The sequence below is a fragment of the Ictidomys tridecemlineatus genome, chromosome 8 (assembly GCF_052094955.1).
Source record: "Ictidomys tridecemlineatus isolate mIctTri1 chromosome 8, mIctTri1.hap1, whole genome shotgun sequence".
Classification (NCBI taxonomy): Eukaryota; Metazoa; Chordata; class Mammalia; order Rodentia; family Sciuridae; genus Ictidomys; species Ictidomys tridecemlineatus.
In genome coordinates, this window is record NC_135484.1 from 80,928,923 (window position 1) to 80,945,327 (window position 16,405).

General features: G+C 36.4%; 1 protein-coding gene across 1 annotated transcript in view; it reads right to left on the reverse strand.

The window, feature by feature from the left end:
* Mei4 (meiotic double-stranded break formation protein 4) overlaps nt 1–14,631 on the reverse strand; it is a 174,035-nt gene extending 159,404 nt beyond the window's left edge. Inside the window, exon 1 of the mRNA XM_013358336.4 lies at nt 14,515–14,631. The gene's annotated coding sequence lies outside the window, so the exon portion shown is untranslated. The remainder of the gene's footprint in view (nt 1–14,514) is intronic.
* Nucleotides 14,632–16,405: the final 1,774 nt, after the last annotated feature.

Below are 16,405 nucleotides of genomic sequence, written 5' to 3' on the forward strand. Positions count from 1 at the left end.
AGATAAAAGATGGAAGAAAACTGTTCAATATTTCTCCAGAAAGTAGAAATAGAAGTAATACATGAAAATTACAGGGAGACAAATGTTCAGTAAACACAAAATTAAGATATCTTGTGAAAGAAGCTGCCCAACAATGAAATGTGCTATCTTATAAAGTTATAAAATTCCATTTATTACAGTTACTCAAGCAGAAGCTGAATGATCATTTCTCTGAGATCTTTAATAGGGGCATAAGCAGCTACTCCAATGTATAGCACTGCTATGCTATAAAATAAAATGGTGCTCAGGCCTTCAAGTTCCCTCTCCTTGGTCTGTGTTTTAAGGTTCTTCCCCTCAGCGTAGCTTCCCTATGTTGATTTGCTAAAAAGTTACTGGCTAATTGAGGACTTTTCTGGGAACTGGGAATAATTCTTTCCCTTCTATTTTCATCTTACTTGCATTTGTTTTCTCAACTGTGTTCATCACAATCTGAAATATATACATTTTTCTTATTTACTTTGTGATTCCCCCCATTTGAATTTAAAACAATTTGAGTGCAATAATTCTTCTGTTCTCATCAATGCTAAGCTCTCAGGACACAGCAATTGATCAATAATTATTTGTTAATTAAATTAGCCAATTACTATCATATTTATGTTTTAATAAGCTCTGATCACCAAAAAGTATAAGATGCTTCCCATTTTTTAACAGAAGAAAATGCACAGCTGGTGAATTTATAAATTGTTCTTTTAATATTTCAATTTCATATATTTACTGGTCAGTTCACTTCCTTGGGCTTCAAGGATTTTCTGACAAAATAGTCATCTATGTGATATGGAGTGAAAAAGTATTAATTCTAAATTATAAAAAGGTAAGATGAAAAAATGAAGTTTATCACTGATTCATTTTCTAATGACTCAAGATTACAGTTTAGTAAGTAAATATTTACAAAAATTTTAAAGTAACAAGAAATCATTGAATTTCCTGTTTATGGTCTCATTGTGACCCTTCATCATCTTAATTGTTTTTCATCATCTTGATTTTTGGTTAACAGTATTATCTCATAGCTCTACCTTTGTATGACAGTGATTGTAGTAGTGGATAGCCAGCTGTTTTCAAGTTAATATGGTTTTTAGATCTATTAGACAAAGGGGAATGAACAGTGCAGAGGAGGCAGATTTTATGTATTTAGGGCCTACCAGTGGGAGAATGGGTAGGACCAGAAGAATGCTAGAATCACTACTTCTCTCCCAGCATGAACAAGGTCTAGGAAATCTGCTATCTGCCTAGGTAGAATTCTCAGAAAAACCTCATTCATCTACCTAAAGAGGAATGAGGGATTATGATTACTGGGGGTGTAGATTGTGTGGCATTATCAGACTGATGACTGTTTTGTGGTTTAGTGACATGCACACTGATATAGCTAGCTGACTAGTCTTAATGGAAGGAAACAAGTGAAGTCAGCAGAACATTTAATTTTAACAGGTGATCTGTCTGTTGGCAAGCTGAACAGGGAGGAATTTTCTTAGAGCAAAGTGTCTTTGGATAGACAAAAATGAAAAGATATATTTTCCATATCCAAGAGAGTCAACACTAGACCTATGAATTATTGACACATGCTTTTTTGTTGTTGAATTTTTGCATGTCTACCCAGATCAAATAATGTTGTTAGCAGTTAATGCTGTGTCAAACTGTTTTGAATTTAAATCTGTAGAATCACATTTGGTCAGGATGCCTAAAAAATCCCACAGCTGCTTATTTAAACTTATTTTTAATTTGCTCTAAAATGTATTTTAATCACAAGGGGACTTTCACCAAAATGCTACAAATCCAACATTGCTAAATATCAAAGCATTGCAAATACACTTAGCATGCTAGAAAATGACCAATTAAATGCTTATTTACATTCTTGGAAGAGGGTATACATGTTTTAAAAAATCTGTATAATGGATTCATGAAAATAAATTTACTTTAGAAAATATATTTTACAAAATATGTTGGAATTAAAATTATTTCACCAGGGGCATCAGAGTTATAAATTCAGTACAAACTTTCATTAGTAATATCAATCATGAATACAAAAGCTGTTGTTTAGTAAACAAATACCATTGTTCAGAAAATGAACACTTGGGTACAGACTTGAACAACTGTTTTTCTAGTTACACAAGAACTACATTTGGGATTTAAGCTTACTGATTGGTGTCAAGGGAGACATTGTTAAATATAATGGTTAAATGAGGAATTATATGATCCACTGAAGTTCCAAGATTTATTTCTCTCCTCCAAATAAAAAGTAATGTAATGCATAACTCTATCAGTATAACAGTACTAGTACTAGTAGTGATACTGACAATTCCTAAGCACTTACTGTGTGCCAAGTAGTATCATAAGTACTTTCCAACCTTGTTTTACTTCAGTCTTTTAAGATAATCTTAAGAGATTTTTGCCAGCATATTTTTTTATTTTATGCACAAATTGAGGTGCAGAGAATGCTTTGAGTCATTCACCTGTATTCAGCCTGTAGGACATACTTCTTGAATTCTGTGGCTTAGTCCCTTTGCTCCCCCATTCAGTTGAGAATATATCTACTTTTACAAACCCTCTTGGGAATGTTGGTGAAAGAGTTAAGAAACATAAGACAATTTTTACTACCAAGGATCTTAATTTTACTGGAAAGAAAAGATAAAAGCTGATGGTAATCGATTAAGAGCCCAAATCAGTGATGGGTACTAAAACATAAATGAGAGAAGGGAAAATCACTATGGGCTAAAATGGTAAGAAAAGATTAGGGATAGCTACTGATGCCCCTATTAAAGAGAGGGTCTGAATTTCAGCTATGTTGCCACCTGCCCAATGTCACACAATAAACAGTAATGATGAGATCTTAACCTAGGTGTTATGGTTCATTCCAGAATCTTCCTACTGTATCTACTGCCTCAATGCCATATTCAATTGCATGTACTGCAGCTTGTCAGAATCAACCAAGTAAACTAGACTATCAGAAAGGGTAATGTTAATGGTGAGAGGGCTGCAAATTACACATAGAGAGGCCAAAAAGAGAAGACTTAGAGGACTCAACATTTGCAAGGATGCCAGATAAAAGACAAAAGAAAGCTGTTTGATATTTCTCCAGAAAGTAGAACTAGAACCAATATGTGGAAATAACAGAGAGACAAATTTTCAATAAAGAGATAAATAAGATATCTTGTGATAGGAGCTGTCCAACAGTGTAATGTGCTATCTCATAAAGTTATGAAATTCCAATTACTAGATCTACTCAAGCAGAAGCTGAATAGCCATCTGTCTGAGATGAAGACAAATTTCAGCACTGATGTGAAAGCTACACAGATAGACCAATGTCTTTTGCAATTCTGAATTGGTGATTACACAAGTACCCAGGCAGTGCTGTGTGGCAATTAAAAGTTTCAGCTGTGAAGTCAAAGAGCTTGGTTAAAATCCAAACTCCATCACATACACATTTTGTTTACTTAGCTTCTTTAAGCCTGTTTGCTTATCTGAAAAATGAGGCGAATAACAGAAGCTACCTCATAGGGTTACAGGGAGGATTTTACACAGTACCTGGCACAGAGTAAGAGCTTGCATAGGTTTAAACAATAAGAGTAATAATAAACACTTGAATAGTCAGCTTCTTAGTGTAACCGTTTCTTCATTGCCAGGAATGTGCAAAACAAAAATCATCTGTTAAAGGTTTGATGTTTTAAAAATCATCATGAAAACTAAAGAAAAATCAACACTTTCTTAATTGAAACAACTATTAAAAATTCAGGATCTTTCAGCATGAGAAAGAAAAAATATCTAACAGTCTGCAACTGTGCGTTCGTGTGTGTGTGTGTGTGTGTGTGTGTGTGTGTGTGTGTGTGTGTACACAAGGTCTCAAGTGCCTGTGCATATGGATATATACAGAGGCACAAATTATCTTTCAAAATAAGGGCAGCTAGGGGCTGGGGTTGTTGCTCAGTGGCACAACCTGGCATGTGTGAGGCCCTGGGTTCAATCCTCAGCATCACATATAAACAAATAAATTAATTAGTTAAATAAAGGTCCTGGGGCTGGGGTTGTGGCTCAGCGGTAGAGCTCTCAGCCTAAGTGAGGTACTGGGTTCGAGCCTCAGCACCACATTAAAAATAAATAAATAAAGGTCCATTGACAACTGAAAAAAAAAAAGTAAGGGCAGCTAAATTAGAAAGCCAGTGGCTACTTTTAAATTCATTCTTATTAAATGATTCAACATTCTTTTTGGGGAAAGCATTTTCTGCATATGTGTTTTTATTGACAGAAGATGAAGGATAAATAAATACAGAAAGAAACAGTCTGTACGTTGCATGTTAGAGAATGATCAAGAATTTTAGATTAACTTACCATCACTCTTGTCATTCTGGATAAACCGACACTTTTTCATAAATAACACACTTAGAAATGAATTAAATAATTTAAAAACTTGCTCTTTAGAAAAAGCAGACAATATCACCGCAAAATTAAAAAAAAAACTTGTTCTTTAGAAAAAAACAGACAATATCACTGCAATAGTGTGTTCAATGCTTTTTAAAAGATATGACAGAATAAAGGGAAAAAAATCAAAGCTGTGGGTATAGCTCAGAGGTAGAGTACTTACTTACTTAGCATGTGTGAGGTTCTGTGTTCCTCTGTTCAATACCTAGCATTACATACACACACACACACACACACACACACACACACACACACACCAAAAAAAAAACTTTCAAAAGGTAGTTTCTCCATGATACAACAGTATATGTATGGATTTATGCTATGGTTTGAATATAGAATGTCACCCAAAATCTCATGGGTTCTGAGGTGGGACTTTGGGGAAGTGAATGGATCATGAGGGCTCTGAACTCATCAGTAGATTCATCCACTGAGGGTTGAATGGACTACTGGAGACCTAGATGGAGGAAGCAGGTCTGAGGGACAGCATATTGCCTGGTAGGGTTTATCTTCCCTCTGATTCCTTTCTCTCTCATTGCTTCCCAGCTTCCATGTGATGGGCTGCTTTCCTCCACCATGCCCTTCCACCATGATGTTCTACCCTACCCAAGGTCCAAAGAAATAGAACCAGCTGACCATAGACTCAAACTTCTGAAACCATGGGCCAAATAAACTTTAAGCTTATTATTAGATATTTTAGCTAAAGCAATGTAAAACTAACGTAATTTATATCCATTATCATATATGAGTGTCCCAGTAATCCTCTGATGTAACTATTATTATCTATCTTGTTTGTTGATATGCAAATAAAAAGTAACTTGCCCCAAGTCACACAGTAGGAAATGAAACTATAATACAACTCCAAAGCCTCTAATCTTTCTAAATTGTCTGCCAAATGAACACACTAAATTAGTACTTTGGAACACAGATAAACCATTTAAATATATTTCAAGTAAAATAAAATTTATTTAACACTAAAACTATGTTGGTTAATTGTCACAGACTTCTAAGAGCTTGATATAAGAAGGAATGATCAATTCTGTCACACAAAGATAGAACCAGAAATCCAGCCTAGTCTGCAAAGACATGAACAATATTGAAAATTTGGTTACCTAATAGTCAACTCTTAGAAATTCCCTCTAGAAACTCTATAACTTCTGCCTCTTAATCCCAATTCCAACCTTGAAAGCTAAACAGTACAAAGTTCACTTTCCCAAATCATTCTCCAAGGATCTGAAGTGAGTAATCAAGCTTTCCCTTTAAAAAATTACCCATATCCATTTCTCAAATAGCAAAATCTTAAGGCTCCTTTTCATTGTGTCAGCCTTCTCTGATGAATCTCTAATTTAGTTAAAATCCTCTGTAGTGATCACCAGCACCAAACCTCTAATTAAGTGCTGACTATACTCAATGAAGGCCTAGTAGGTCATGCAGACATCCAAAGACATCAGCAGGGAGAAGAAAGGTTGCAAGTCTCCCTAGAGTAGTAAGCATGGTGAGCACCAAGGGAAAGACCACAAGCATTTATTGGACACTTCTGAAGATAGGACACATTATTTTCACTGGACATTCATTCCTTCCTTCCTTTAATAATTCCATGATACAGAATTCAGCATCTCTGTTTAGAGCTAAGTAAAATGAAGTTTAGAAACAAGAACTTTGTTAGAGCTATCCAGTTAACAAGTGGTAAAGAACTATGCTTTTACCATTTATCTTTCTGCACATATTCTTTCCACAGTATAGTTCCTAGGCTAGAAAACAGAAAGGAGTGTAGCCTGAATAGGATGGGGCCTCCCTTAACCACCCCGTAGTTCTCTTGCACCTGCCTTGATGATCTTTTCAGTTTTCCATTACAAAAATACATGCATGCACAGAAGTGCACATGCACACAAAGGCATGTTAACTCCAAAAACACTTATAAAGGATGTTTCCCCCTTAAGACTCTCCAGTGAGACAGAAGAGAATAATACTGAAATATGAATTGACCCTAAAATTCCAATCAGATATTATCCTGAATATGTATTAAAAAGACAAGATGAGCACAGAGACTAAGAAAATAGTTCAGGATCCAAGCTTCCTCGCTCTGCCCTTCATAAGTTATGTGACATTGGAAAGATATTATTCAACCTCTGTGTTTCATTTTGTTCATCTGTAAAATGGGAATCAAAATATTTCCTCATTTACAAATCTGCTGAGGAGACAAAATTACGGCTAATTACAGCTAACATGTGATCCCTGTGAACTCAGATAAGCACATAATAATCACTCATTGCAACGCTGGATCCACTTGAGATTAGTACATGGCCATAATTCAGTCCTAGGCTTAAAGCCTCCAAAGCCTGTGCCTGCACAATAGCCTGAGTACACACCAATTTGGAAAAGAGACAAGTGTGGATTGGTGCAAACAAGAGGAGGAAGAACTTCTGAAGTGGACATGAAGTTCCAAAAGAAGAGAACTCAGAGATGTAGAGAACAAAAAAGCACTTTAAATGGAGTTGACAGAGTTGACAGTGGATAGAACCATACATATTTATAGGAATATGAACGGACTTAATAACCAAAGAAAATGGTATTTTAGGGAATCAAGGAAATGGTATAAGGAAGCTGTGAATGTCAGTTAGAGAAGTCTGAACTTCCTGCAGTGAACAGCTGGAAGTCAGTGCAACCTTCAGAGTGGATGAGTGAAATAGTACAAATGGTGTTTCAAGAACTTATAGCTACAGGACATGCCTATAATCCTAGCTACTCAGGAAGCTAAGGAAACAAGACCATAAGTGTGAGGCCAGACGGGATAAATCAACAAGACTTATCTCAAAAGAATAAAAGGACTGCTAGGGTCATAAGTCAGTGGTAGAGTGCCTGTGGGTTCAATCCCCAGTTCTCCCTACCCTCCAAAAAAAGTATTATTCTGAGTAGGAAGGAGTTAGGAGACTATTAAAACCAGGGAGTAAAGGACTGGAAGAAGAACCAAACACTCAAAGCATGCACAAATAAGATAGAAGATCTAAAGGCTGTCTAAAATAACAGTGCTTGCAGCCAGACAGAGCAAGTGACAGAGCAAGTGAGGGAAGGCTCAAATGTGAATCTAATATTAGGTCAGTGAAGTAATGGACCCCTGTCAGAAACATTAACTAAAATTACTGGAAAGTACAAAATAATGCTTGATAAAATATTTACTCAGACCACTTGAACCATTCTTTGAAGTTGTTTCCTTAATTCTTTACTGAACCCTAGCTTTATATCAATGAATGATAAAAATGAAGTTAAACACATTAATAATTAAAGAATTTGGCTCCTATTCAAGTAGCTTAAATCAGTATCTTGGTTCAGTGATTTTTGCAGTGGCCATCTTTTTGGAAAAGATTAGGGAACTGGAAAGTTGTTAACAATTTACCTCTACAGATATTTACAGCAGAAATTGAGTTTTAAACTATTCCCAGAGTCTTTGAGCTAAAACAATTGCTTCATTTGCTATCTACAATTATGCTGTAGTTAGTTGTATTTACACAGCATTTTTCATAAAAATCTTAAGGTTTTAGGAAACTGATTTTGATGAAGAGAGTTTACTAGAAATGTAACTTTTAAATTGTTTGTTACATTATTAAAATAATGCTTAGTTATCAAATAAATAGATGGACTGAGGATAAATGGAAATTTTTTAAAAAGCTAAATTTTTAAAACAAAACTATCTTTATGATAGTGGATTATTTAGGAGGCAAAAGAAAAACTAAGTTTTTAGGAAGTGGCAACCTCCTGAGAACTAGGTATAGGTATTTTTTGCACTATTATAAAAAGGAAGATTATTAGAAAAAATGTTCTGTTAGTAAATGTTTAGTAGCACTTGGTAGTTGTACCAGACATTGGAGATATGGATGCCTCCTTGGGGAGTGGGGGAGTGGAATAAGAAAATAAATAAAATACAAACTAATGCTTGAACAATAAAACAGTAAAACTTTAAATAAGTATGTAAATAGTTCAGAAGAGAAAAAAAAGTAGCTTTTTCCTACCATTGTTCTAAGAAAAAGAAAAGGATCATAACAGCTATTATAAAGCCCATTTGGGGAAATTTTAAAAGAATTTTAAGTATGCTTTGTTTTATTTTGTTTTTTTAATCTTTCAAGAGACAGATATTCACAAAAAATGGAAGACCCAGGAGAAGAAGCAATCAATAAGCAGTCTCTGAAATGTATTTTCTAACAATCAGATTAAAGATTTAAAAAGACACATCTCTCTCTCTCTCTCTCCAACAATCAAAATTACTTTTTAATGGGTTGTTTTTATTCTTCTATTCATTCAGATTAAAGCACACATTAAATACAAGAGGATTTATTTTCCAGAGTTCTGCCATGGCGAAAGTAATCTAATCAAAGATAACATGGGGGAATGAGCTCACTGAATAAGTCAAAAGGAAGAATTAAAGAAGCTGACAGATATTTGGGAGCCGTGTTAAAAAATAAATTGGACATGTTAAAAAATAAATTGAACTTTCATTATAAAAATTGACTTAAATTAATGGTATACTTAAGAGCCTACTTCAGAACATTTCCTTAAAGACAATTTGATTATCAACCAAATAAAAAAGAAAAACCAATCTGCATTTCAATAAATTTTGTTATAACCTAGAATAATGTCAAGAAAATATTAAAACATACCAAGATACTAAAAATCTAGCAGTTTCTGTGTCTCCTATTTATATATGAAACCTAAATAAAGTTCGGCAAAATATTTTAAACAGTGTTAAAGTAATAAAGTAATAAAAGGATGTTGTGATATTTTGAGGAACAACAAAATAGGATTGTAGTCTCATCTTTCTAAAGAGGATCTGCAATTTGGAAGCTATTTCACCCCCTTGATAGAAAGTGTTTAAATACAGGCAAGTCCAGTAAAAGAAAAAATTAAGTGGTCATCAAAGGCAATTGTTCATATATATGATGCTTGAACACACAAAGGTGGGGAGTCACAGAGAAGCAGAATCACATTCTCCATAAATTTTCAAACAAAGGAGGAAGGGACGTGATTTCTTCTCATGTTCATCCTTCCAGGTGAAGTTACCATGTCCAAGTTCAATTCAGCCATGATCAGACAAGACTTGGAATGAGATTTTTGTTCTAGGCACCTCACTTTTAAGCAGATAGATGATAAAGAAACTAAAGGGCTTACTGACTGAAGAACAGATGAAATAGTAATTAAACTTTTTCCACGACGCCCCTATGAACAGGACAAAAACTATGATACTCTTATCAGTCAGTGTGTCTAAAGATATATGATAGATCTTTATCAGTAGCTAGTTCCTTATCATAGAAGGTGTTTAAGTATAGTGGGTTATGACAAAATGAGGCAGAGTGTTCTCAATTTCTGGTTAGGGGTTAAATGACTCACCTTCCGGGACCTATGATTGAAAAAAACAGAAGCCACAATCCCTGACTTCAATGAAATTAAAAGCTACTTGGTGATACACAATAATAGGCATCTTTGAAAAAGTGTTAAGAAAACTATGACCATCAGAGTCCAGTTAGAAAGCTGATGGTACCTCAATTTGGGCGAGTTTATTAAGAGACTATTTCTAAAAGTGTGGGCAATCTAAGTGAGTAACAAAATTACCCAGGAACTTTTTTTCAATAGCAGCGCTGGGAAAGGGGCATCCATTAGTTCTCCTAGACCTAAAGGCAGGAAAAGAGAGATCAGTTACCAGATGAGGGAAAGAGAAAACAGTGAGGGCTGGCGTTGTGGCTCAGCAGTAGAAGGCTCGCCTAGCACGTGTGAGGCCCTGGGTTCAATCCTTAGTACCACATAAAAATAAATAAATAAAATAAAGGTTAAAAAAAAGAGAGAGAGAATACAGTGAGCTGTGACTATTATCCTTAGAACTGTGAAAGGGAAAAGGGAAATGCAGGATGGCCGGAGAGTATATGGAAGAAGAGTACATGGAGAGACAAGAGGAAAATGTGTAGCACAAATGTTAACAAAATTTCACAAAACTGAAGGCAAACAATGAAAGCTGTAGACTGAGATCAATTCTCTCTCAACAATCTTCCAAGTGATGCAATATACATTTCTACTGGTGAGGAATCACAGGACCTATTGTTTCTCACTATCATTTTAGAGTACCATCTCTTCTACACCGTTAGACATCGTGGCTGTATGTTTCTTTGAACTAGTTCTCAAATGCAATCTACTCACAAAGTACATGTCACAGAATCTGAACTCTAAATACAGAACCATCTATACTATCTTAGGTAATTTTCCCATATATCCTTGCTACTCTTTCCTTTATTCAACAGAGGTGCTTAGTTAACTTCTGTCAGGCACTGTGTTAGACACAAGAATATAAAATTCAACAAGTCCCAACTCTGCTTTCATGGAGCTTTTAGCTATCAATCATTAAAATCTATAAATATTTCCTGTTCACTAAGGAATCTCAGAGGTGCTATAAATCAGAGGTTGGCAAACTATGGCTCACAGGTCAATTCTAGGTGCCCTGCTTCTATAAGCCATGCTTCATTGAAACAGCCATGACCATTCATTTATGTATCACTGTTTCTGTACCACTGCATTGTTGAATAGCTGCAACAGAACAGTATCACCTGCAAAGCCTGAAATATTTACTTTCTAGCACTGTATCGAAAAAAAAAATGCCAACCCTTGCTCTAAATAAAATCTAGTTCTTTAAGGATGAGATTTGCAAAGACAGAACATCCCTAGGTGCCCTAGTTACAAACCATATCATGAGGAGAATTGGCTCCCTGCATGGTTCTAACTCTAGTGTTATTTTGTTTTAGTATTTTATTGTTAGAGCAGGTAACAAAGATTCGGCTAATATCTCCTATTAACAGCTTATTCTCTTCCAATGATATCAGTGTTGTCTTATATCTAGACTTGACTAATCAGAGTTCTTCTATATCATAGAAAACCCATTTTTAAGAAAAGATCCTTTTTTATGAATCAAAGCAAACAAATTTTGACAGAGGTGATTTTAGACTATCTTTTAAATTGAACAATAAAATTGATTGTAAAGCACTTAGCCAACACTCTAGTGCTATCTAAATGCAAAATCATATCAGCAATAGAACCTTTCCTTCCCTGGAAATACATGAGTGGATACTTATTCCCCAATCACTTGACCCAGACAGCATTAAGTTTAAACTGAAAGAAAAAGAAAAAGAAAAAAAGAAAAACCAGCTTTCATTATCTGGTACCAAAAATTCCTAATAAGAAGTAATAGATGTTATGCTTGTTGTGGTTCCTCCAAAAGATATTAAGAGCCTAAGTCTGAGGTGGCTGTGGCTGACCATCAATTTGCCATTCTCAAAACCCTTTTCTTCCCCTAACAGGAATCAATGTAGCATGAATAAAATTAAATGGCACTTAGTGCACATTTTGTCGCCTTAGTGCAGCAATAAGGCTTGAGAAAGATCCTGCAAAACCTTGCTTCCTGACAGTTTTCCCATACTACCCTGCAATCACCTGACAAAATATATTCCAAATGCTCAGGAGGTAAGAAATTGAGAAACACTGAGTAGAGAATCAGGAATGGGATGATAATAGGGAAGGAGATTGTGGCATGAAGGAGATACAGTTGACTTGGTAAAAAAAAAAAAAAAGAGATCTCTTTTAGATAACAGCTGTGTACATTCTATCCTTGCAAACACCATCCTGTATACCCTCAGGTAATGTCAATTCCTTCTGATATAGGTTCCCTCAGCATTCCATATTCTTTCATATCGTTAACACAAATAAAACTGGACAACTACTTACTTAACAGTTGTTTAATATCTACATCACTCAGTGGTAAATGAACTCCACTGATTCCATTATACCTGTTTTGAGCAGAAATCCCTATGGCCATCACATGATGAGTACTGAAAATGTGTTAAGTGATTGTCATAAAGAATCCACGGACAGACGAGCAAGCTAGATCCTTCACAGTCTGCTGGCACATAAGAAAGCTACTTGTTATTCTGAGATATGCTTGAAAATAATAGCCAATATCTTTCTGTCCTAATATACCATAAGCAGTGTTCTAAGAATCTGAACTAACTGCAAACCAAACCCTTGTTTCGTCTCCATTAATGATCTCCTCTCTGCTCTTTCAACCTCCTCTTCTGTACTGACTTCTATCTTTCAATAGTCAATCATGCTCCGGATATTTCCAGCTGCAAGAAAGAAAAAAGAAAAGAACTATCTGATACCCCCACCTGACCTAGCTGTTCTTACCAAGGTCACAAGTGACATCACAACCGCCAAGTCACTGTTATTCTCTCTGCATCTTCTGAACCTGATAACTACTCCTTATTCTTAAAACACTTTGCTCCGACTTTAGTGCCATTATTTCCAATCATCTCCCTACATCTAAAAATGTATCTATTTTTTCCTCAAACCATTCCCACCTCAAGAGTTTATGATTATTCAGCCTTCCAACTGATCTCTCAGCTTTCTTTAGTCCATTCTCCATAATACAGCCATAAATAATGCTTGAAAATGACTTGACTTAATTTAACTGGCTCTGTTAAATAGTGACTCTGACCTTCAGCTTCAAGCACATTTATACAGCAGAATTTAGTGTATACATAAAGCACACATCCTATTAAATAGAGAAAATATTCCCTCTGATCTTATAATATATACTGGACTGCTAACTTCTTGTACACACTAAAACATGCATAAGGTAACACTTTATAAGTTGTTTTGTTTATTACTGGAGACTGAACCTAGGAATGTTTTATCACTAAACCAAACGCCCAGGCCTTTTAATTTTTTTTTTTTTAAGACATGGTCTTGCTAAGTTGCTCAGGATGGCCTCAAACTAACAATCCTTTTGTCTCAGCATCCCAAGTCACTGGATTACATGTGTGCACCATCAGGCCCATCTAATTTTCTAAGTTTTAACAAGGCCTCTGAAATACAGTCTTTGAAAAGCTGAATCCAAATACTGGTATTCTAACTGTCATTCATGAAAAAAAGAAAAAAGAATCATCAACGTGTGCTTCTAAACTTCATTCCCAAATTTTACATCTGAATTGTCATATGTAGTTCATTGCCCCACATTGAAAAAGATCTAGATGAAAGTTATCCATGATTTAAATTGTGTTTGATCTAAAACCCTTCTAAGGTAATAATTTTCTCGAATAAAAATAAGTAGTTGATTGACTAGCAACTCACAAATCTCAGCCAACTCTCCCTATAGTCACATGATACCTTATAAATCTCCTGATTTTAAGTGGGAAAAAAGTAATAAAACAAGGCCAAGAATGTGATCAATGTATGTGTAATTAACTTGATACAAATGCTGCTACTGAAAAATATATCCTGTGCACACAGAGTCCACATTACTGGTTTTTGCTTTTTTATTTTTGTTTTCCCACCTCAGGCATATATAGATAGATAGATAGATAGATAGATAGATAGATAGATAGATAGATAGATAGATAGATAGATAGATAGATTTAATTTTCTATGGTTTCTAGTGGAATTCAAGACCAAAATATGTCTCTGAAACTCCAGACTATGAAGTTATTATTCAAAGCCTTGACTAATTGAACTCAAGCTACTTCTCCACACACTTCCTGCCGCTCTGGACAACTCCAGACACACCAGAACTTAATACTTGGCTTTACTCTATTTCCCCCTTAATTCGTAATTATCCAACTTCTGACCCTATTTCTCAAGTATCTGGTACTTATCCTTCCTTAAATTACCATCACCTCTAGGAATTCTCTCTGTGGCCCTCCGTCCCACATCATTTTATGTGATCTTCTTTATAGTATTTCACATAGTATTTCACCCTTTCTTTACCTTGAAAGTTTCTTGTGTTTCCATCTACATATTTATTCATAGCCAACACAAGCCAGTAAGGTCCTTGATGGAAGACACCCCGTCGGTCCCACGTTTGACACGCACGGGACTTTGACAGAGCTCCTCCAGCTCCCCGGAAGATCTGATCAATGAATGATTTGCCAGCCTCACCAACGGCTTCTCCTGCTTCTCTGGGAAGCCTCAGGGACCATTTTGGCGGTCAAGCCAGGCCTGCACATGTTCAGAGGATGGTACTTAAACAAGAAATCCACACACCTGTAGGCTGATGTTTCCGGGGATCCAGCACAGATGCAACTTCCTGGTCAATATAAATGCCCTAACCACGTGCTGGGCTTCACCACTGCGAAGGTCCCGCCCCGGGGCACGTGAGAGGCAGGCGCCGCCCTGAGGACGGCAAGGAGCAGCTTCCGGGCCGTGAGGCGCCCGGGCAGCTGCGCAGGGCCCGCCCTCCTATCTTGGGCTCCCAGAGGCATGGGTGCTGTTGGACGGCGAGGAAGGTCTGGGGGACACCCTCAATGCTACAGCCCCACAGAGATCTGGCGGGAATCAGTGCTGCCCGCAGGTGGGCGCAGGAACCCTAAGGTGACAACAGCTGGCCAGCACCCACTGCTTGGTCTGGGGGAGGGGGGGGTCCCTGAGACCACAAGTCCCAGAAGCCCCTGCGAGCCCCTGGGACGACTGGCCGAGAGCAGGTTGGCTAAGTCCCAGGGCAAACCAGAGAGCCTGGAGAGGGAGCTGAGGCCCAGCGCTAGGGGCACCTGACCTGCCTAAGCGGGGAGGCCCCTTGAGCTTGCTATCCTGGAGGTGAGCCTGAGCCCTTGAAGAAAAGAAAATGCGTCCTTGGAGAGACATCTCAAGATTCCCCCTTGAAGCCTCAGTTCTAATGTGGGCAAGGCGATTGGAAGACTGATGACAACTGTAAAACAATTTTTTTTTTTCCAAAAGTGAAACTAAGTTTTTGTTTCTTGGAGGAAAGTGGGCCTATTATAAGATGATGTTTCTCATAATTTTGCCTTTCATGTTATAATTTAATCAATATTCTTAGTCATGTTTCGCTTTACCTCCTTCCAAAATTCCTTTATAGAATGCCAAACTAGATTCTAAACATCCTGAAAACAGTCTTTGAACTCTTCCCTATTACATACAGTGTTTAGTTACTATTGTATAGAAGTCTCAACACATACTTACAGAACAAAACATTGAGTATTTCTAAATAAGAATCTGTTGGGCTTATTTTCCTAAATGGAAAAATCTTTATTAGACATCCAATTACATGCAATTGGTCATTGTAAATTTCTTGAAAATATTAAGCATCATTGCTCTAATCATCTGCGCATTTTAAAAAGTCACTGTTTTTAAGTCTATTGTAATTTGTTTAATATAGCATTCTTCATTAATCCTGCAGAGATAAATTTCAGGTAAACAAAATTGACTTATCTTGAATTCCAAATTACCAAACATTAAATTAATGGTTTACTGTATTAGATGTTTTTATTTGAGAAATAAAAACACGTAAAATTGGATATAAAATCCAATCATCATAATTCATCTCTTACAGAGATAATCAAGAGTCAAGTAGGGGAAATGTTACAGTTACCATGGATTGCTGCAAATGTGAAATTCGATTTTAACTCCTTCTATTCATTCATGAAATAAATTGAATTGAAATCCTGTTCTGTGGCAGGCACTGGGTGAGGCATGATATTGCCTTATACAAATGCAAAGTCTGGCAATTAAAACAAATGAGTAAAAAAAACATTGAAAATATATTGCAATCACTGAAATCCCGTGTGAAAACTGCAGATTCAATTTCAACAAACTCTTATTCTTTCTCCTCAAGACTTAGCTAGGTATCTACTAAGCTAAGTAAAAATAACAGTTTTGTTTGTGCTTCTAAAGATGAAGTGGTATTGTAGTTTAGATCAGAATGTTTCCCAAAGGTTCACCTGTTGAAGGATTGGTCCCAGTTTGTGGTGCTATGGGGAGGTGGTGGAAATTTTAGGAGACTGGGCCTAGTTGGAACAAGTGGGTCATTGGACGCATAGTTTTGAAGACACATTTTGTCCATGGACCTTCAATCTGGCTATCTTCCTCTTTGCTTCCAGTCATTTCTCTGCCATGATGTTCTGCCTCACCCAGGGTCCAA